Here is a 22,500-nt window from a genome sequence, read left to right on the forward strand (position 1 = left end):
CTGGACGCAATTACATCCATTTTCCAGTAATCTGGATGGCACTGCGCTTATTTCCTTAACCTAATCAAAGAGAACCGATATTTTCTTTACAATTACATGAGATTTAACCAGATTTTCAATAAATATTCCGTGGCTCTATCCCCCCCACCACCCGCCAAAAAAACACCACTATAGGGTTAAAATTCTACAGCTTGATGCAGTTTGGTGAAGGATTTTACCAGCAACTGGCGTTGGTTTACTGACTTTGCGTGTCATTGGCATTACGGTAAAATGCCGAACAAGATAAATAAAAAATCAAATAAAAATTAACCATCTCTTGGTGAATGACTGACAAGAAGTATTTGGTAACCGGCTGCCCAGCAAATAAGTATACGACGAATTAAGGCGGAGGGAGGGGGGGCGGGGTTAGCAGAAAGTATAAACCTTCGTCCAAAACTGAAAAAGGAGATGACTGATTTGTCCTTCGGCCTTCCTGAAAACTCCACTGAAGTGTTCTTCAAATGAATTAAACTCTTGAGCAAAGGTTGACTCAACCTTTTCCTTCATCTTTTCTACCTTACAGAGGATACCTAAACAAGCATTGTGTTGAAATGATTGCTGTCACACACACACACACATATACATATATATGTGTGTATGTACATGTATGTATATATATATATATATATATATATATATATATATATATATATATATATATATATATATATATATATATATATATATATATATATATATATATATATATATATATATAATTACATGTATATATATTAACAGATACATAGATAGATAGATAGATAGATAAACAGATAGACATGCAAGAGTTTATTATTGAGCAGTTGCTCGTTAAGTTTGCTAGTAAAGACGAAAACCTTCTATGCACAGAATGCCAGTTAGAAAAAATGTATTACAGAATTGCTAAAGATAAAGTATGAGAATGTGGAAGATGACTGATGAAGAAGACGCAGACTGGAGACAGAGTGATATGGTAAAAGCGGACTTGAATCAAGTGCGAAATGCAACCATGGTTCTTAAAAGGACAGGTGAAAGTACCAGTCTTGCAGAATAAAAACAAGGATTGCCAATGATTGCAGAAAGGTTGATGCTTGCATATGACGTAGCCTGAGATAGCAAAAAGAGGTTACAAAGACTGTGAAGAGCTTTAATACTTGTGTGAGCAGAAAAAACTGAATTATAAAATATCATATAGGAAAGCGTATGAACGTTCGGCAGAAAGAACAACGTATGCCGGTATGGGATGTCACGAATGGAAATTCCTGATTGATACAGACATCTGGAAATAACTGTAAATGTGAATGGCAGGGTGAAAAGGAAGCAGGGTTTGTTCAAAATGTTAGGACGAGACGGGAAACAAGAGCAGAAATTGACACGTGAGAAGGAGTAAATTGTTGGTTGGTCCAGCATTCCTCTATGGAAGTGAAGAGTGGATTGTGAGTGTGACAATGAAAAGAGGAAGCATTCTGATGAATTATCAGGAACAGCCAAACACTCGCTATAGTGAACGTCTCTGTTCCATAGGGACGTTTCGGCTTCGACACAGCAAGCCACTGTCAAAGGCTTAATGTGTTGAAGCCAAAATGTCCCTACGTAACGAATATTAACTATAGCGCTTGTTTAGCTGTTCCTGGTGAGGATCAGATTCCCTATGAATTAATCTTTAGAAACTATTTAGATGAACTGTTTTTGCATAGTATATGTGCGGTAAGAAAGCCTGGTCTAGTGCGAAAAACAAAAACATATATAAGATAAACATCGGGTTTTATCAAGATGGGTTGTCCATGTGGAGAGAATGGAGGGTGACAGGTGGTTCAAAAATGTATAAGACTGAAAACTCTTGAGATTTAGGGGATGAAATGGGGTTTTGATTTTGCAACAAGGCTCAATTTTAACTCGGCAGGTCTTTGTCTTTGTCTGAAACTTATGCTAATGGTTAAGAAGATGATTTTTCTTCACTTCAAAACAAAATTTTAATCCACAATATTGATAATTAATTATCCTTCCATCAACTAGCCTATCTGTCTATTTATATTTACATATACATGCATCAATGTATGAATGTTTGACTGCATATTTGTGTATGTATGTATATATGTATGTATGTATGTATGTATGTATGTATGTATGTATGTATGTATGTATGTATGTATGTGTATATATATATATATATATATATATATATATATATATATATATATATATATATATATATATATATATATATATATATATATATATATATATATATATATATATATATATATATATATTATATTATTTATATATATATATATATATATATATATATATATATATATATATATATATATATATATATTATTATTTTCTCTGTGCTTTACAAAAAGTTACTTTGCTTTTGCTTGCCAACATTGTATCCAACTAGACGAACCAACTTCTAAGCATAAACTTGACAATTAGAGCAAAAAGCTGCTAGTTTATTCATCGCCTTCGATGAATTTATGTCAATCTGCTCTGAATTAGTTATGGTATAGATTTTATTCACAAGCTTGGTTGTTAGACTCTTGGTCCTGCCACAATATAAAATTATAAGCGATGACGCTTTTGTAGTTTGCGTGATATTTTTATTTCTTCATAAAATGAGTAAATAAATTCCTTGCGTGACTTCTATTCGATTCTTCGGTAACTGGCGCCAAGGGTATTTTTAAAAATGCTTTTGATCACAATGTAAATATCTTACAATTACATCTGATAGTTTGTCTTTTACTGTTGGAGGGCAATACTTTAAAATATTATTATTATTATTATTATTATTATTATTATTATTATTATTATTATTATTATTATTAATTACAAAAAATACCCATAGTAACATAAGTCTTAAAATGGAGAAGCAAATCCAAAGTTATTATTATTATTATTATTATTATTATTATTATTATTATTATTATTATTATTATTATTATTATTAATTAAAAAAATACCCATAGTAACAAAAGTCTTAAAATGGAGAAGCAAATCCAAAGTTATTATTATTATTATTATTATTATTATTATTATTATTATTATTATTATTATTATTATTATTATTAGATTTTGTGTCCCTTTTGATCATAACCTCCATGTAGTTTCAAAGGCTGTGCCTTCTCATCAAGAGCGGTTTTTTTTATTTACTCTGTTGTTGACTTTCTTGTAATTCCTTGAAGTCCTTCAAAGCTTTCACCTCTCGCTTTCTTGGTATGATCGTAAGGGCTTTACGAAATCTATAAAAATAACATTATTTTGATTCAGTGCCTTTGATCTAATTTAACGCACAGGACTCCTTTCCTTGGAAATAATGCATATAATTCACTTAAAGCCAAATATCCTTCTGTTTATAGTATATGTTCACAGGTTCTTCATTGTGAATGAGATACTGTAAATGATATTCGGAGAAAGGTGGGTATTTACCAAAAGACTCATTTCAGTCATATAGGAATACAAACAAGAAAAGGGGAAGAATTTATATGAAAACTAAGATACACTAAAAAAAACCATTAGTGAAAGAAAAGGTTATATCCTTAGCTGAAAAAAACAAACAAACAAACATACACACATACAAACGAGAAGAGAAAAACCTCCTGGGTCTAAATAAAAAAATGAATACATCTACAGCAGAGAGGAATGTATACTTCTCATTAAGGAAAAAGCTATTAGAGTCACTCCAAAGAGTCATAAGAAGAGGACTTCAGGCACAAACACTCCTGTTTACCTGACCCATATGACTTCTGAATAGCATTGCTTCGGGTACTGATACTCAGGGGAATAATGCCACCTTTATAAATGTAGTTACATAAAAAGAAATAAAGTAGATTCTTTAAAATAAAACTGGCTATTAATGGACTGTTTCTCTGATGGTTGCTGATGGAATTTGCTGCCATTTGGTGAGATAAAATCAGAATATCAGGCAAATTTGACGGGGAAAATACTCAAATTTACCAGCTGGAAACCCTAAGTATTAGGTACCACTGATTTAAATTGAAAATCTGAGAACCATAAGGTTGAAATCCTGTAATCAATGCTGAGGCATCTTGGAAGCTTTTAAAGAGCTTTTAAGATAAACTTTAGATGGAGACCTTAAAGCTAAGCTTATTTTCTGATTAGGCATTGAATGTGACACCATGTAATTCTGAAGGTTCTCATTTTGTGAAGATTCGCTTCGCTGTCAAAAGATGGTTAGGTTCATAAGATACCACAAGACTGACAGAAATATCATGGATGAATTAAACTGTTCTTTGTATAAAGCATGTAATTATTCTATAGTCTTTGTGACATTAAAAATTATCTATGGGAACATTAATTTATCAATTTTGATGATACACATATACATCATACCTGCCGAAATCGGTTCAGACGAATCTTTAATAATAGTATGCAAACTGAAAGGTTGCTGGTTTGTTCATAATACCGTTTCAGTTAGGGAAACGAGAAAATAAATTGATGAGCAATGAAACAAATGAAATATTTCTATATTTTAAAGTGAAAATGCGCTATGTGAAAATTTTAGAGTTGAAAATAATAATGTTAAAAAGAACATCAAAACAAAATTCAGTTGTGTTGGTATTGCACAAAATTGTAAACGAAGAGCTTTCGAAATCATCAGCTCAGGCGTTGATGAGAATAGGTCTTGAAAACTCTCTTAGCATAGACTTAAATAATAATAATAATAATAATAATAATAATAATAATAATAATAATAATAATAATAATAATAATAATAATAAAAAATTACTATTACTATTAATAATATTGGGCTTATTATTATTCAATAAAGGTCGAATAACAACGAGTCAAAAGTGAAATTCTGTTGAGCAAAGACTCAGCAGGCGTTACGTTTCCTTTCAAAGAATCTGAAAGTTTTGGAATGCGTCCACGAAATATAACACCGAAAAATAAATTGGTTGTAGAGCTTTTAGGGACAGAAGAGTCATGGATATCCATTTACGATTAATTAGTGCAGTAGGTTTACTATATGGTAAAACTGAATAATGATGAACACAAACACCAAAGGAAATTAAAATTATTAAAATACATGGCAGAGGCACGAAGAAATAAAATGAATAGAAAATCGAAAAATAAATTTTCGAAATAAGGAATGTCAAGGAAGAACCAACATTCCAAATAATCGAAGAAGAACTAAGATATCTTAATGATTAATATATATATATATATATATATATATATATATATATATATATATATATATATATATATATATATATATATCTATCTATCTATCTATCTATCTATCTATATATATATATATATATATATATATATATATATATATATATATATATATATATATATATATATATTAAACATTAAGACATCTTAGTTTTTCTTCGGTTATTCGGAATGTTGATATTCCTTTGACTTTTCTTATTTCAAAAAATTTATATTTTTCGATTTTTTATTAATTTTATTTCTTCATGCCTCTGCCATCTATTTTAATCATTTTAATTATATATATATATATATATATATATATATATATATATATATATATATATATATATATATATATATGTGTGTGTGTGTGTGTGTGTGTAGGAATACATGCATAAAGGATCATAATAAAGGACTGAAAGTCCAAAAGACAAGTGGGCACCAACTCACCGTTTCGTGATCAGCTCTCTTGATGATGACACAGGGCAAGTTGGCCGTTGTTCCAGCCTGAGCCTCCACGATGCTTCCGTTGACGCCCCTGGAATGGAGAAACGTGTTAAAAGCGAGAAGAAGAAGAAATTCGAGAGGTATTTCTCTGGAATTGAACTGAATATAGAATTTAGGCCAAAGGCCAAGCACTGGGACGTATGAGGTCATTCAGTGCTGAAACGGAAATTGACAGTATGAAGATCTGAAAGGTGTAATAGGAGGAAAACCTCGCAGTTGCACTATGAATCAATTGTTAGAAGAGGATGGTAAGTGAGGATGGTAAGTAAGATGGAAGAAAGAGAAAATGAAGGGAGGTACGGTAAAAGGAACGAAAGGGGTCGCAGCTAGGGGGCCGAAGGGACGCTGCAAAGACCCTAAGTAATGCCTACAGTGCACCGCATGAGGCGCACTGACGGCACTAACTTCTACGGGGAATATATAAATTATATTTCTCTCGAGCAAACTTTTATTGACTCAGTGAGTCCATAAATAAGTAGATAAATAAATAAATGAGCAAAATGAAAAATAAATAACAAATTCTAAATAGAATTATCTTCTGTACCGTCAAGAAAACAAACGAAAAAAGGTACTTTTGAAAAAGTAGGACAAAATTAGTTTAGAAACCGAGAAAAGAGAGAGAGAGAGAGAGAGAGAGAGAGAGAGAGAGAGAGAGAGAGAGAGAGAGAGAGAGAGAGAGAGAGCTTCAGTGATCTAGTTGTTTAAGCTCATTGCATTTTAATAATTTACTTACATTTGTTTTTATTCATTTATTTATTAATTGTTTAATTAATTTTTTTAATTAATGATCTCTTCTTTCTGTTGCCCTTCACCCCTGTTACTTCTTTCAAGTTACTGGCACCTGTGGGCTTGTTCCATATGAATAGGGTTCATCTTCCGAATAATAATAATAATAATAATAATAATAATAATAATAATAATAATAATAATAATAATAATAATAATAATAATAATACACTCGCTGCAAACGTAAGCAGAAAATACATACAAGCATACTGCTAAGCTGTCACTAGGATCACGTGACTAAATGAACAGCAAAAGCCTGAATGAAATATTAAAAGGCATAAGTACCTAGCAATTTCAAGTATTTAATATACACTTCTTCAGGTTAGAGTATAAAGCGCTAGGTACTTATTAATTTTAATTTTTCCTTCTGGTTCTTGCAATACGTACTTAGCTTCATCTCAAAAGCTAGTCTTCTGGAAGAAATCTAATCATGTTTTTGTTGTTTCTGTTTTCATAATGAGCTGTAAATTGTTTTAAATTAGATACATATTTATTTGTAGTTTTTTTTTTAATTATATCGGCATCGATAACCCTGGTACTCAGATGCCAGATAATTTCCAATCACTCACTCATTCACTGCAATACATGCATACGTATAAATCATCTGCATGCTATGTACGTATATTACCCTATGAATGAGCTCTAAATGGTTTAAAATTGAATATATATTTAGATGTAGTTCTTCAAGAAACGAAATCGGCATTAATGACCCTAGTAGTCACCGTGCCAGATAATTTCAAATTATTCATTCATTCACTGTAATACATGCATACATACATACATATCATTTAGATGCCTATGAATAACGCTGTTCATTTTTTTTTCTTCTGAAGCCCTGACTAAAAATCAATTGTGAAATTCTATTAAAGATCTCATCTAAAAATGGTAGACAATGGGAAGCCTCTTGGGCGTGTTGGAGTGGGTCTTACACAAGGGATTTCGTTCCTTTGTTTCTCCGAGGGTCGAGAAAAAGGCATCTGAATGAGAAACTCTCTCTCTCTCTCTCTCTCTCTCTCTCTCTCTCTCTCTTCTCTCTCTCTCTCTCTCTCTTCTCGTTTCTATGCTAATCTATTCCTACTTTTTCAACAGTAGCTTTTTTGTTTGTCTCCTCTGCTGTATAGATTATAATACTATTCAGAAGTTTTATTTTTTATTTCATCTTTTATTTATTCATTAATTAATTTCTTTATTCAGCATCCCCTTTTTTATTCTTTCTCTTCTTCGTCTGTTCTTCCGCCCCTAGAATAACGTCCGTGCATCGATCTGCGATGCCTCGTGTTGTCTATCACAACTTGCGGTAAGAAAGTAAATGATCCTTCCTCAGAATCAATGTTTGTTTTCCTTAAAGGTAAACAACCGTCCGAAGACGTGCGAAAACGGCTTCGATGCTTCCCATTAGGGATCTCATTCCGTTCGGATATTGGCACACGGGAAACCTATTTTTCCCGGCGATAAGGTCATACGAGGGTATTCATTTGGAGATGAATAATGAAGAATGGAGAGGCAATTATTTTTCCAAACGAATTCAATCGGGGTGGGGTGGGGGTTTGAGAGCTCTGCTTAAAGGAAGGGAAACGGATGCATTCTGACGGAAGGGAGGATTCTGCTGTTTATTTTGCGGGAAGGTAAACGGAAAAATATCCGTTTCAAACGTGCTTTTCTGAAATGGCTCTGTAGATACAGGAATGATTGTATATACATAAATTTATACATATGTATGTATAGTGTATATAAGTATATACATATAAGTATATATATATACATATATATATATATATATATATATATATATATATATATATATATATATATATATATATATATATATATATATATATATATATATATATATATATATATATATATATATGATGTTGATGTTGATAGGCAAGATGTTCTTGCAACAAATGAGAATAGAAAAATGTCGCAGAAATGTGTCTGGGAGGGGACTTGAATTTTGGCAATATATGGTCTGGAAGGAAAAGTACTTAAAATTATACTTGGAAAACATAAAAATGGTAAGAAACAATGTTAGATTAAGTGTCAGTAGAATGTAAATAGAAGAACAAGTTGTAGTATGGAGACGATCTAGGTTTGGATAATCACTACAATGTTTAACCTAAAGCTGAGATAAATGGAGGTTAACGCTGAAGAATAAAGGGTAAAATATGTCGGGGTGAATGTTGGTAAGCCTTGTGAGTTTGAATAATGAGATGAGATGATCATAAGAGAGAACGGATGAAAAATGGGTTGGGGTAAAACATACAGGAGTGGATGAGGGGATATGAGGTGTGTGTAAATTTCCAAGATGTAGTCACATGCTACGGAACGAGTGTTTGTAAATTTAGATTACGAAAGTAAAAATGGTGTGTTATGGAAAGAGATTAAGCTTGAGAATGCTTGTAGAAAGCTTGTTGAGGTTGTACGGATTGTAATTATCCGGCTGAAGGATGGGGAGACACTAAGAGTTGATACGATTACATGATGCAGTAAAGCAGGAACCATTCCATCATCCATTCTGGATGATGGAATGCTGCTAAAGGAATAGGTGAAATGAGTGGTTCCTTTTATAAGGGCAGAGATGTTAAAAGAAACTGCAAGAATTATAAGGGCTTACAGTAGGATAATGATTAAGAAAGTAAAACTAATGACAGAATAACTGACAGAACTTGAAAAGTATGGGTGTCGACTAGGAAGGGAACGTTTAAATCAAGTGTAGCTTATAGAATAAATATAAGAGAAGTCTGACAGTTAAGGGAAAAAAAGAAGAAAGTTGTATGTGGAATACATGCTACCAGAAGTTAATGACGCAATAATAGATAGTTATATGGAAGATATATAGGACAAATATAAGTTTAATGGTGGACGAGAAACGTGTTAGGCAATGTCGACAAGTAAGTGAATATCTTGAAGCAGAAGAGAAACTGCGTGTTATGTTTAACGATTCTTTATGGATGGAGTTTATGAAACCAGACAGACTGATATGTAGTCTGAAAGTTTTGGATGAAAGACAAAGACTGATCAGTCTGAAAGAAGAGAAACTGGAAAGACAGACGATTCAGTCTGAAAGTTTTCTGGAAAGACAGACGATTCAGTCTGAAAGTTTTCTGGAAAGACAGACGATTCAGTCTGAAAGTTTTCTGGAAAGACAGACGATTCAGTCTGAAAGTTTTCTGGAAAGACAGACGATTCAGTCTGAAAGTTTTCTGGAAAGACAGACGATTCAGTCTGAAAGTTTTCTGGAAAGACAGACGATTCAGTCTGAAAGTTTTCTGGAAAGACAGACGATTCAGTCTGAAAGTTTTCTAAGTGGAGAAAGCTAAACGTTCATGTGAGTGAGATTGAAGTTATGAGTGCAAATGGAAATCAGGATGGTGGAACAATGAAAGCCGCTAGTTTGTATGGGTACTTGGGAGTGTATGCAATGGATGATGGTAGGATGAGCAAACAGGTTAATCAAAGAATAGGTGAAGCCAAGAAAGTAGCAAAGTTTGTACAACAGATCGGTAAAGGACATGGAGGTCTATGTAAGCTCAAGAAAGAACGTATGAAGGGACTGTTGAACCATTTCACCTTTATAAAAGTGAAGTTTTACTACTGTGGCAAGAAGTGAATTGTTGGCACAGTAATTGCGACGTAAAAGGATCAGAAATGGAGAAATTGTAGAGATATATAGTCATAATCAAAAGGTTAGCAACAGTGAAAGGATCAATAAGAAAGTTTTGATCTGTCTTGGTTATGTGTAAAGAATGAAAAACATCAGCTGGTGAAAATAATATCAAATTCATAAATTCTCTGAAGGTGGAGGAGAGGAAGACATAGCACGTAATTGATAGATGAAGTGGAAAAGTTTTTGGAAAGGAAGAGGCTTAATATCCAAGAAGTGTGAGAATGCTTGCAAGGCAGAGGTGAATTCCACTGTGTATGCAAGGCTAATCATCGTGATGCCAATAAGTTTTTTTTTACATATGTATAAGAAACAATTAATTTTGTGGACGTTTATTGCAGATGAGGTTTGTTTATGATTCACCAGTAGGCAGTAATTAATGTCTTGTTTCACTTCCGGAGACACCCCTTAATAGTGGACATACATAGACACAGATGTGAATGTATAAATATATATATATTTCAGAAAATATGGCTGCTACAAATTTTAAAAGACACATATATGCATTTCATAGCTTCAATGCTTTAAGATGTGATGAAAGAATTTATGGAGTCAGATGAAACTAGGTCGAGAGACTCGAGGTAAAATCTTTGTGTTCAGCAAATAGTTTGATTCCTCAGCAATATTGCCAGTCAGGTGATCTCCGAAGTGTTATGTATATTCGTGAGTACGTGCGTTAATTTGATCTAGATTATGCCAAAATCTGCCCTAAAAGTGAGTTTGATCGTTCATTAACGTGATAGAACTGCAGTTGTCTAGACGTAGCTTTGGAGAGGATCCAGGCTTTGAATCGGCAGATAAGGTAGAGTTTGAAATCTCTGTTTTTATGGGAGGAAATTGAACTTGTGATTTTTACTGTGATTTTCTAATCATTATGAACTTTTGAACTGGTGTGGGAGATTTAATATGAACATTCATACCTCTTTTATATTATTGTTTTGTCATGTTACGTTTGCCATATCTTGGCTATGCATTTTACACTTTCCGTTATTGTGTTTTGCATTTCATATATTTTTGGGAGTTTTCTATCATGTTTAATTCTTCCGACAGATGTCTGTGGACACTGTGGACAGAGTGGATAGTGTGGACTGTTTCGAATAACATGTGGTAGACGGTTTTTTTGACATGACTAGTTATTGATTTGGGGAGTATGTGTGAGTTTGGATATTTTCAGGCTATTAGCCATAGTGAGACTTCTTTAATCAGAAGTGTTTTGCAGTTCAGAGTTTAGTTATCTAACTCGATAATTCATTTATTATATTTTAATCTTTGCTTTGTTTTATTCATTTCTTGTTGGGTTATTTGAATAATAAACCTATTTTTGTAGAAACTATTGCGTTTCTTTAAATGGTCCATTTAATTGATTTGGTGAGAATGAGTGCGATTCGGGTGGGTGAACTTCGGAAAAGATGAGAGAGAGAGAGAGACGATACACGGAGAGAGAGAGAGAGAGAGAGAGAGAGAGAGAGAGAGAGAGAGAGAGAGAGAGAGAGAGAGAGAGAGAGAGAGAGAGGAAAAATAGATGTAAGTGTTATCGTGAGCGAACTTTCATACGCCTCCGTTTCATGAAGAAAGATCGTAGAGCACGTTACGTACACTTTCAAAAAAGTGTTAATTCTGTCCTGGTTACATATATATACATATATATATGTGTGTGTATATATATATAGTATATATATATATATATATATATATATATATATATATATATATATATATATATATAAAATCGTTACATAGTCATACAAAAAGGTATTATAAATTTATGAAAAAATTCAATATTTTTATATTAGACTTAGAATAATTAAGACTTTACATTGATGACCTACTTGAAATGAGCTTCTGTAATCCTGACAGGAGGCTCCTCTTCCCAAGGTCCCGTCAGAAGCGACGGATTTTTCAGGCCCTCGGGGTTGTCTGGTATAGCGGGATCTCTCGTGGTGCCCTCCAGTTCAGAGTCAATCCTTGGCCTGGCAGTCCATGTCCTCGGCTTCTGACGGGGAACTGGAGGTCCTCGATGTCCTGGAAGGCTCCTTCTGGGAATCCTTGCTGGTTACGCATCAGGATGGAACCCCGTCTTCTCTGGTGTTCCAGGTGGGGGAAGGATAAGTTGCTGAACTCGGGCAGGTTGTGATTAGGCAGGATTGGTTGGTAGGGCCTGGATTGGCGTAGAGTGTGAGGGGGTGGGTGAGGGTGTGGGCGTATCTCGTAAGCTTCTTCTCTCTGTCTTCTTCCCCGTGACGCCAGACCTGATGCAGGAGACAAAGGGAAGATTCATTAGAGCGATGATGTGAAGTGGGGAAAGATAGTAGACTAATTCTAGCCATAACTTTGAGAGTGAAAGAGAGAGAGGGCTAATTCTGACTGTGATCTAGAAGGGTAAATAAAGAAGACTATTAATATGCTGGCAATTTTATGTAATCCTGAAGTGCACAAGAGAGAAAACTAACTCTTGCAATAACTTTCAGTGTGAAAGAGAGAAAGCTAATTCTAGCAATAACTTTGAATGCGAAAAAGTTACGGCTAATTCTGTCTGTGACCTAGAAGGGTGAAAAAGAGAAGACTAATTCTACCCATAACTTTGAGTATGAAAGCGAGAGGGATAATTCTGGCTTTCATCTGTAAGGGCGAAACAAAGAAGACTATTAACATGGTGGCAATGTTCTTTAACCTCGAAGTGCGAAAGCGAGAAGACTAACTGTAACAATAACTCTGAGCGAGAAAAAGAGAAGCCTAATTCAGACTGTGATCTAGAAAGGTGAAACAGAGAAGACTATTAATATGCTGGCAATGTTCTTTAATGTTGAAATACGAAAGAGAGAAAACTGATTCTAGCAATAACTTTGAGCGTAAAAGACCGAGAGCCAATTCTGACTGTAATTTAGAAGGGTGAAACAGAGAAGACTCTTAATATTCTAGCAATGATTTCCAAGGGCAAGAGACTAAAGATTGGGTCGGATATGAATGTTATATTGGGTTATACTCGACATGGATGAGAAGGAATTTAATTCGGAGAAATATGCTGACAGGAGAGAAAGAGAGGGGGGAATAACACGACTAGAGAACCAGAGGGGACTGATTTTAGAAGAAAAAAAAATGACGGCGAGAGGAAATGAAGGTTAGATCTGGCAATTGCTTAAGGGTGATATAGACAAAGGTAGAGATTAATCTAATCTGTCAGGAACATCTGAGGAAGAGAAGGTGAAAAAAAAAGATTTAGGAAGGTTATTGGTTGGAAATAAAGGAATAATTAATAATAGATAAATTATATTTTATGAAAGAGATTACCTCTGACAATATTACGAAAGGGGGAATAAGAAAGAGTGTATTCTATCAAGAATATTACTAGAAGTTGAAGACAAGAAAAGACGATTAATTCTGGCAAGGAATTTATTCACCCTTTGCTGTATCATCGATCAACAAATGTTTTACTAAGCTAAATAGGATAACGTACAAAGTTTAATTATTCGTCCTTTATTAATGTCGTATTATGAAGCAAATGATGCGTAATAACACAGGCAGCATATGTTTTGAAAACTGCTTTAGAAGTTAGTCGTTTAAACTATACAGTCTTATGTAAAAGGATTGTTTCTACTCGTAAAATAGTATTGTTCTCATTTAAAAAAAATGCGCAATGTAGCATGAGTCTTGAAATGGAGAAACAAATCCACAGTTATGTATATCTACATATACATAACGGTGGATATGTTTCTCCTTTCTTCTCACTGATATTTAAATCGATAACAGACCTGTTTGATCATTACTATGATCATCATGGACTTCTAAGTACTAAAACTGCATATATGTATAGTGTATTAACGAATATTTTTCCTAAACAAAGCAGAACGCATTCAAAACAATATTTTTTTTCTAGGAAAACAGACATAAAGCAGATCGTTCTATGAACGAATTGTCATATAAATAATATACGATGTATCTAAAAATATCGACATATTTCACACCATTTCCTGCATCCGAACACTTTTATCCCTAATCAAGAATTTTATAAAGGAATAAGTGCGATTTTCCCTACACGTCCGACTTTGTCACTTTACATGAAACGACGGCACTAGATTCGTTTATGAAAGCAATCAAAACATCGGAAAGCACAATGAAGTTTGACTGCCGTTAATTAATTCCTATAAAAGCCTTCATTAACTTCCACTGACTCATTAGGTTTATATGGAACTCTGAAACGAGGCCATCCTAAGGTTTTGGTTTCTTAATTCCTTTGGTTGACGAGTCCGTATAACAGATATTATGACGCCACTTTCTTAATTCTGCATACGTAATCTAAAATGAAAGACTAAGAGAGAGAGAGAGAGAGAGAGAGAGAGAGAGAGAGAGAGAGAGAGAGAGAGAGATGACCGTTTCTTCAAGGAGGTACAATTTCACTGAATACTGGTGTATCAAATGATTAGAAAATAAAATAATGAAATTCTTTAGTGCTTTTGGATAGTCAAAACACGTTATGCAACTGCCTGCCACCAAAACTTTAAATAGAACTCAATTGAAATATGCTATAACATTGTAAATCGCATAAAACATTAAAAAATTCAGTTTATGAAAGATCATAGAAATGTAGTAAACTAGAGAAAACACTCAAACGCTTTGGGTAAAAAGTCAATTTCCGCTTCGGTTAAAGGTATGAACTTCGAAATCCAATCATGTCGGTGGTATTTTCGATAATACGAATTTACTTCCTCGTTGTAAGCCGTAATGCTTGCTTTAAGGTATTTTATTATTCTCATACTTTTTAAAATCCTGCGGTGACGCCATAAAACACATAGTAATATTGTGCCTTATTAACAGATAAGAGACAATGGCGGGCAGAAAAGTTAATGATATAGAAATCAACATAACAAAATGTTGTTCCGACGATGAATATGTATTTCTCTCAACGGTCAAAAAAATGCAAAGTATACACGTATACATACACACATATAAATGTATATATATATATATATATACATATATATATATATATATAAACACACATATATATATATATATATATATATATATATATATATACATATAATATATAAACACACATACATACATATACAATATATATATATATATATATATATATATATATATATATATATATATATATATATATATATAATATGTAAATAATCCCCAATGGGAAGGGGCAATTCCTTGAGAGCAAACAGAAAGGTAGTGCCTTCTGAAGCTACCCACAGTTTATGGTAAAAACACACACACACATATATATATATGTATATATATATAATATATATATATATTATATATAAATATATATACATGTATACATAAGTAAATAATCCCCATTGGGAAGGGGAAATTCGTTGAGAATAAACAGAAGGATAGTGTGCCTTCCGAAGCTACCCAAAGTTTATGGTAAACACACACACACACACACACTCACACACGGGCACAGACACACACGTATGTATGTATGTTACATACAAATATATACATATATATAATATATATATATATATATATATATATATATATATATATATATATATATATATATATGTGTGTGTGTTTATGTATGTATGTGTATGCGTGTGTATGTACGCGTGTTCCTGCAGCACGCCACGGCAGCTCTGATCAAGCAACGTTTTCAAAGCGACTTATTTTTATTCGTGCTTCTGCCAAGCTAACCCTTTTAATTGGGTCCTGATTCTTTTTGTTGTTGGTATTCTTTGATGCAATTGTAAGTTTATTCCGTACCTTTGATGCTCGACAAACACATTTTGTCCTGTAGGTATTACAATGCTTTTTATGTTATTAGCGAAGCTTTGGACTCATTAGTAACAGCAGCCCGAGTTATTTTGTTTTTCATTGCCTTGTTTTATTAGGGGATGAGTTTCATGTTTGTGCTGGGTGTATCGGGTTTCCTTGGCTTGTGCTTGTGTGTGTGTATGAGAGAGAGAGAGAGAGAGAGAGAGAGAGAGAGAGAGAGAGAGAGAGAGGTATCAATTTTCAACTAATTTCTTGCATATATGTCGTAACTAATTGTTTGCTGAACAAAACGGCGATTCTGTTCAAAAGAGAGCAAGAGAATCTCTCGATCTTCGCTACTTAAGGGGAATATTTACTTTTTAAAATTTTGTATGCCCTGTCTAGTTTCAAATGGACACATATCCTCATCTTTATACTGCTCTTACCCTCCTCGTCTTTCAGTCGTTCATCATCTTGTCAACGCTTTACACTCATTCCCGCGATTCATCCTTGCCTTTGCATCTCAGATTCAGCGTCGTTTGTGGGGAATTTCTTCTGTGATCACCGTCTATTGTTGAGAGAGAGAGAGAGAGAGAGAGAGAGAGAGAGAGAGAGAGAGAGAGAGAGAGAGAGAGAGAGAGAGTGTGTACTAATTTTCGTTTAATTTCCTGCTCATGTGTCCAGTGACTCAGAAGTCTTTACATGTTGCGGGTGTAAACGTGACTTTATCAGTGTTCGTAATAAATTGCTGTGGCAGGACCTGCCATTGTTAATGTGAAATATTATAAATAGTGGCAAGAGTAACGTCTCCATTTTTGTGTGGCCATGTAGTTTAGGTTTACAGTGCTTTCAGAGATGACCCCAAATATGTGGCTGAACTAATCGTTACGATTTCTCTGGGCAAAAAATATACATTTTGTTAGTTTTACCTTGAATCTGAGCAACGTTCTGGTAATTCAACTGGGAGAGACCACATACAATAACTAATTTATTTCATTTAGTGTTTAGATTTTATCATGATATAGGTCTTTTCCAAAAGCGAGAGCAATGGCAGAGTTCCTACGGGTGCAAATAACTAACATTAGATGTCATTTCATCGATACTATATTGCACTGCTACCTCACGAAATGTATAGAAATTTGGACATAATTTCCTTATTGTAATACTAACATTACGTTGGTATAGAGTTACACAATGGTCATGGATGGCTTTTACTGAAAAAAAAATAATGCTGCAACTAGACTCAGTGCATTAGAATAAATCTGAACAGGCATCTTTACCACCGGAAGATATTTAAAAGCCTGTCAGAATTCCCAAGCCAAGTCTCTTTCCTTACTGCATAGGTGAACTGGTAACTTGTCATTAGCACATTTCTTTTTTAGCCAAGCCATTCAGACTGTATCGTCGAAGTTTGGGCTGAAATAGATTCAAACACCTACGCATTAGGCGTTTGAGAGGTCTCCTTGTTTACAACCTAAGGTAAATAAATAACTTGCGCTAAGCATATTTCTTTTCGCCACCCCATTCAGACTGCATCGTCTGAGTTTGGGTTGCAATAGACTCAAATACCTATGCATTCTCTTTTCCTAAAACTCCTAATCAGTCTTTCTCACGATACGTTTGGAGGTGGTAAGGGCTATATCTTAGAACCTTTGAGGGGGAGCCCTGCATTGTGCTAGCTTTCAAAGACAAGTGTTCAGAAATATGAAACTAGACTCGAGAGCCTGACTCTAAATGTCAGGAAAGCCAGTCTAAAAGCCTGGAACATTTTTCATTAGAACGTGTTCCTTAATCTAGTCTTTAGGAAATGAATAAAACTTTCTCCTCTTCAGACTGAAGACCTTTCGTTGAAAAAGAAAAAAAATCATCCGGGTCTTTAGAAAACTCCTTTTTAGAATTTGTTTTTCTCTAGTTGAAGCAGAGGCATATCCCAGAAAGACTTATGGACCTTTTATGAGAAGAGGCATTTACTAATTAAGTGGCTTTGCATAATGTCCACATTATTTTGAGATAATTATTCACCGTAGAATATTTTATTTTAGATTTATGCAAGCATGAGTTAACAGAATTAACTGGATTGAAGATATTAACGTCAAAAACTTAAATTCTAGACAATAATCTATCAGGTCACTTAATAAGTATTCAGTAGATACTTAAAGTCCATAAAGTACAAAACACACACACACACACACTATATATATATAAATATGTATATATATATATATATATATATATATATATATATATATATATAAATATATATATAAATACATATATATATATATATATATATATATATATATATATATATATATATAAATTTATATATATATATATATATATATATATATATATATATATATATATATATATATATATATATATGTATATATATGTATATGTATATATATATATATATATATATATATATATATATATATATAAAAACTATTTTATGGGTCTGTAAGTATACACTGAATACACTGAATAATCAATAAGTGATCAATAAATGGTTTCTATTTAATATATTTTAGATGTAAAAAAATTCGCCCTAATGATCAAAAGAACTATTATCCATCATGGCGAGACAACTATATTAATCTAGTTAAGTCTGTGTTTCCTTGCATATGCGTTCTTAAAAGCATTATCCCATAATACTATTTCCCGCTACGGATAGACAGTTGAATTAATAAATGCCATTCTTCATAATGATTCTGTAAATTTCACTCGATTACGCTTCCTCTTCAATCTAAGATCAGGAAAATCTTATGATAGACGTTCTTCTAAACACCAGGGATGATTTTTCGGATCTTTCGTAGACAGTGACCCCCAAACGGTTTTAACCCAGTATGTATCCACCCTTGCGGCGTGTTTAGTACATGCCCGTTGGGGGTTACTGAAAAACATAAACAAAAGACTGTAAATATCATAAGTATATCTTAGTTTAACCAGACCACTGAGCTGATTAACAGCTCTCCTAGGGCTGGCCCGAAGGATTACACTTATTTTTACGTGGCTAAGAACCAATTGGTTACCTAGCAACGGGACCTACAGCTTATTGTGGAATCCGAACCACATTATAGCGAGGAATGAATTTCTATCACCAGAAATAAATTCCTCTAATTCCTCATTAGCCGACTGGAGAATCGAACTCCGGCCTAGCGAGTGCCAGCCGACAACTCTACCGACTCACCCAAAGAGGAACTTGTAAATATCATAAAGATTATGACACCCAAGAAATATTAGTCGTAGATAACGACCCCGAACTTTGTTGGGGTCGCTATCTAGAAAGATCCGATTTTTCTCAACGGAATATCCTCACTTCTAAGACAGGAAAGTTTCCTATATTTTCTAATTTGCGGATCACGGACATCTGAATATGTAAGACCTTACTCTGATGGATTTTAGATATATGTCTGGAAAAATCAAACTGAACTTGGGCACTTTTACTTCTCGAACATTTCTTATTAAACCAGTTCATTAATCCATTACTTAGAAAAACGATTAAAACTAACCTCTCTAAGAGTGAAGACATTTTGTTGAATTATTCTCTGTGCCATTTGTTTTCAGTCTTTGAAATATCTGTTGTCAAGATATCTATCTTGTGGGGAAATTGGTAATTATTATCTACTGTAGACAATTGTCCCAATGTATCTTTCCTGAACATTTTTAGTTTTCTGTAAAAGAAAACTAATGTGCCGGCTTTGTCTGTCCGTCTGCACTTTATTCTGTCAGCACTTTTTCTGTCCGCCCTCAGATCTTAAAAACTACGGAGGCTAGAAGGCTACAAATTGGTATGTTGATCATCCACCATCCAATCATCAAACATGCCAAATTGCAGCCCTCTAGCCTCAGTAGATTTTATTTTATTTAAGGTTAAAGTTAGCCATAATCGTGCTTCTGGCCGTGGTTAAAGTTTCATGGGCCGCGGCTTAGACAGCATTATACCGAGACCACCGAAAGATAGGTATATTTCCGGTGACCTTAGTTATACGCTGTAGCGGCTATACAGAAAACTTGATTGCGCATTTTTTACTTATCTTATAAGATTTCAGTTAACCGTTAACTTCGGCTTTCGCGTTGAGTGCCATCCCCGTGTTAGTGAGTACTACTCGTTTGGTACAATATCAAACCAAACAACATATGTTGTCTTTTGTTTCCTTTGCTGCAAAATTAGAAAACATTTTCACAATTCTTGTTTTACGAATTGTTATCATGACACTTTCAAAGGTCCTTTTCATTTGCTTTAATTTTCCTTGACCTATTTACTGAATTTTTATCATTATGGATTTGCTGATACTTATTGACTTGTTATTTGTGTTAGTAATCTATCAGAAATCAGTTATCCTAGCTACAGACCAGGACATTAATACTCCTCTAGAAATGTTTCGTGGAAATGTATATATACATATGTATGCATGTATATGTATGTATGTGCATGTATATATATATACATCTATATCTATCTATCTATATATAAAATTATATATACACACACACACATATATATATATATATATATATATATATATATATATATATATATATATATATATATATATATATATATATAATTAAATTAGTATATATATATATATATATATATATATATATATATATATATATATATATATATATATATATAAATGAAAAAAACAAGCAGGAAAAGTAAAAGAAACAACTACAGCAGTCAAGCAAGCAATCAGACTTTGGATATGTACTGTAGATACGCAAATGAATGGATAAAAACTAAAAAAAAAAAATAAAAACAGCAGAAAAAATGTTGGTTTCATGTGAAATTGCTCGTTGCTGTTTCCCGCTGAGTTCAGGCAGGAAAATTCTATATTTATTTTCTCTGATATTCCTAAAAATAACATGGCAGCACCATATGGTCACCTATATCCACTTCATGTACAAATGGTTTTATGTAACAGAGTTCCAAATGGCTACGTTTTTGTTTTGAAATAAAAAAAAATTATATTTTATATATATGCTTGCTCAAGGACAGATGAATCCTTTCATAGCATAAAATATTTTTATAAATCGGCAAATTATTCTGAAGCAGATGGGTCTACTAGTAAAAGATAATTAGAATATCATCATTATTAGTAACTTTAACTATGAATTACGATAATAAAACTAATGTAAATAACTTTCTCTACTTCCTGCTTGAGTTTCCTGTGTCATAAAACAGCTCCAACAACAATATCAACAGCGCAAAGAAACAAAAGCAAAACAGCAGCAATGAGGATTTGGAATATATCACCCAGACCACGAATCGGAAACTAAAAAGTGGTGAAGTAGGTCATTAAAAGGACAACACCTCTTTCCTCCTGTTTTCCCGAGTACTCTGCTTAATTTCCAAGACCACGGAACCATTCTAACCCCTGAAATGATTACTTTTCTCTTATTTTATGTCTTCTTCATACAAATAAGCCTCACCCTTTCTGTGCTATCCAACTAACATGAACTAACAGCTATAAAAAAAAACGATAGCAATCATTGTATTTACAGTTATTCATCTCATAAACCTTTTAAGTTCGTCTCAGCAGGTAGAGCTCCTGGTTCTATGCTACCCAGCTAACACGAACTAACAGCTGTAAAAGAACGACAGCAATCTTATTATTTACAGTTATTTGCCTCATAAGCCTTTTTAAATTCGTCGCATAAGGCTGAGCTCCTGGTTCTATGCTATGTGGCTAACTCGAACTAACTGCTGTAAAAGAACGATAGCAATCCTTTTATTTACAGTTATTCATCTCATAAGCCTTTTTAAATTCGTTACATAAGGCTGAACTCCTGGTTCTATGCTATCTGGCTAACTCGACTAACTAAAGAACTGCAATGTTACAAAAAAATTCGATAGCAACTCCTGGTTCATTTAACAGTTATTCATTTACAGTTATTCATTTCATACACCTTTTTAAGTTTGTCACATAAGGCTAAGCTCCTGGTTCTATGCTACCCAACTAACAAGAACTAAGAGCTGTAAAAGAACGATATTCATCTTTTGATGTGCAGTGATTTATTTCACAAAACCTTGTTAAACGTGCGTGCTTATTCGTCAGATAAAACGATTATCTGTATCTATAAAGCTCTACACCAGAATCAGAACGATTCTTTCCACTGATTACTTCAAACGTCCCCCGCGTATAAATCGTTCTAATTCCAGGGAACCATTTGTTCAGCAATAAAAACAAAAACGTCCCCTACACTCTACGCCTCTGCGAAATATATTTACCAGGAATAATATTTTCTGTTGGCGAATGCACCGTACTACAATCGCCACACGGATGGAAAAATGATCATTGCAGCCTCCCAAAAATGAAATGTACGGTAGAACAGGCCGATAAAAATGCAACGTGGAATACAACGGATTTGGATGGATAAAAGTGAAAACTGCGTATCCGCCTCTGTAGGTTCCCTCTTCCTGGATTCCGGATCGTGAAAGTTTGTTTCTCACTATATGGAATTGAAAGCGCTAAGCCCGCTCCTAAAAAAAAAAAAAAAAAAGCCAGCTATACAAATCCGTTTTCAATGTCAGAAGCACTTTAGAAAATCCCACTTATTTTAAGAGTTATCCAATTTTTTTCTTTCCAGGCGACGGTCAT

At 33.5% G+C, this 22,500-nt stretch overlaps 1 protein-coding gene across 1 annotated transcript in view; it reads right to left on the reverse strand.

Moving 5' to 3' along the window:
- LOC136837459 (zwei Ig domain protein zig-8-like) overlaps nt 1–22,500 on the reverse strand; it is a 467,588-nt gene that overhangs the window by 266,285 nt on the left and 178,803 nt on the right. The window contains exons 4-5 of the mRNA XM_067102240.1: nt 11,998–12,417; nt 5,659–5,746 (exon numbers count right to left, since the gene is read on the reverse strand). The gene's annotated coding sequence lies outside the window, so the exon portion shown is untranslated. The remainder of the gene's footprint in view (nt 1–5,658; nt 5,747–11,997; nt 12,418–22,500) is intronic.

The sequence above is a fragment of the Macrobrachium rosenbergii genome, chromosome 59, assembly GCF_040412425.1.
Source record: "Macrobrachium rosenbergii isolate ZJJX-2024 chromosome 59, ASM4041242v1, whole genome shotgun sequence".
In the NCBI taxonomy this organism is placed as follows: domain Eukaryota; kingdom Metazoa; phylum Arthropoda; class Malacostraca; order Decapoda; family Palaemonidae; genus Macrobrachium; species Macrobrachium rosenbergii.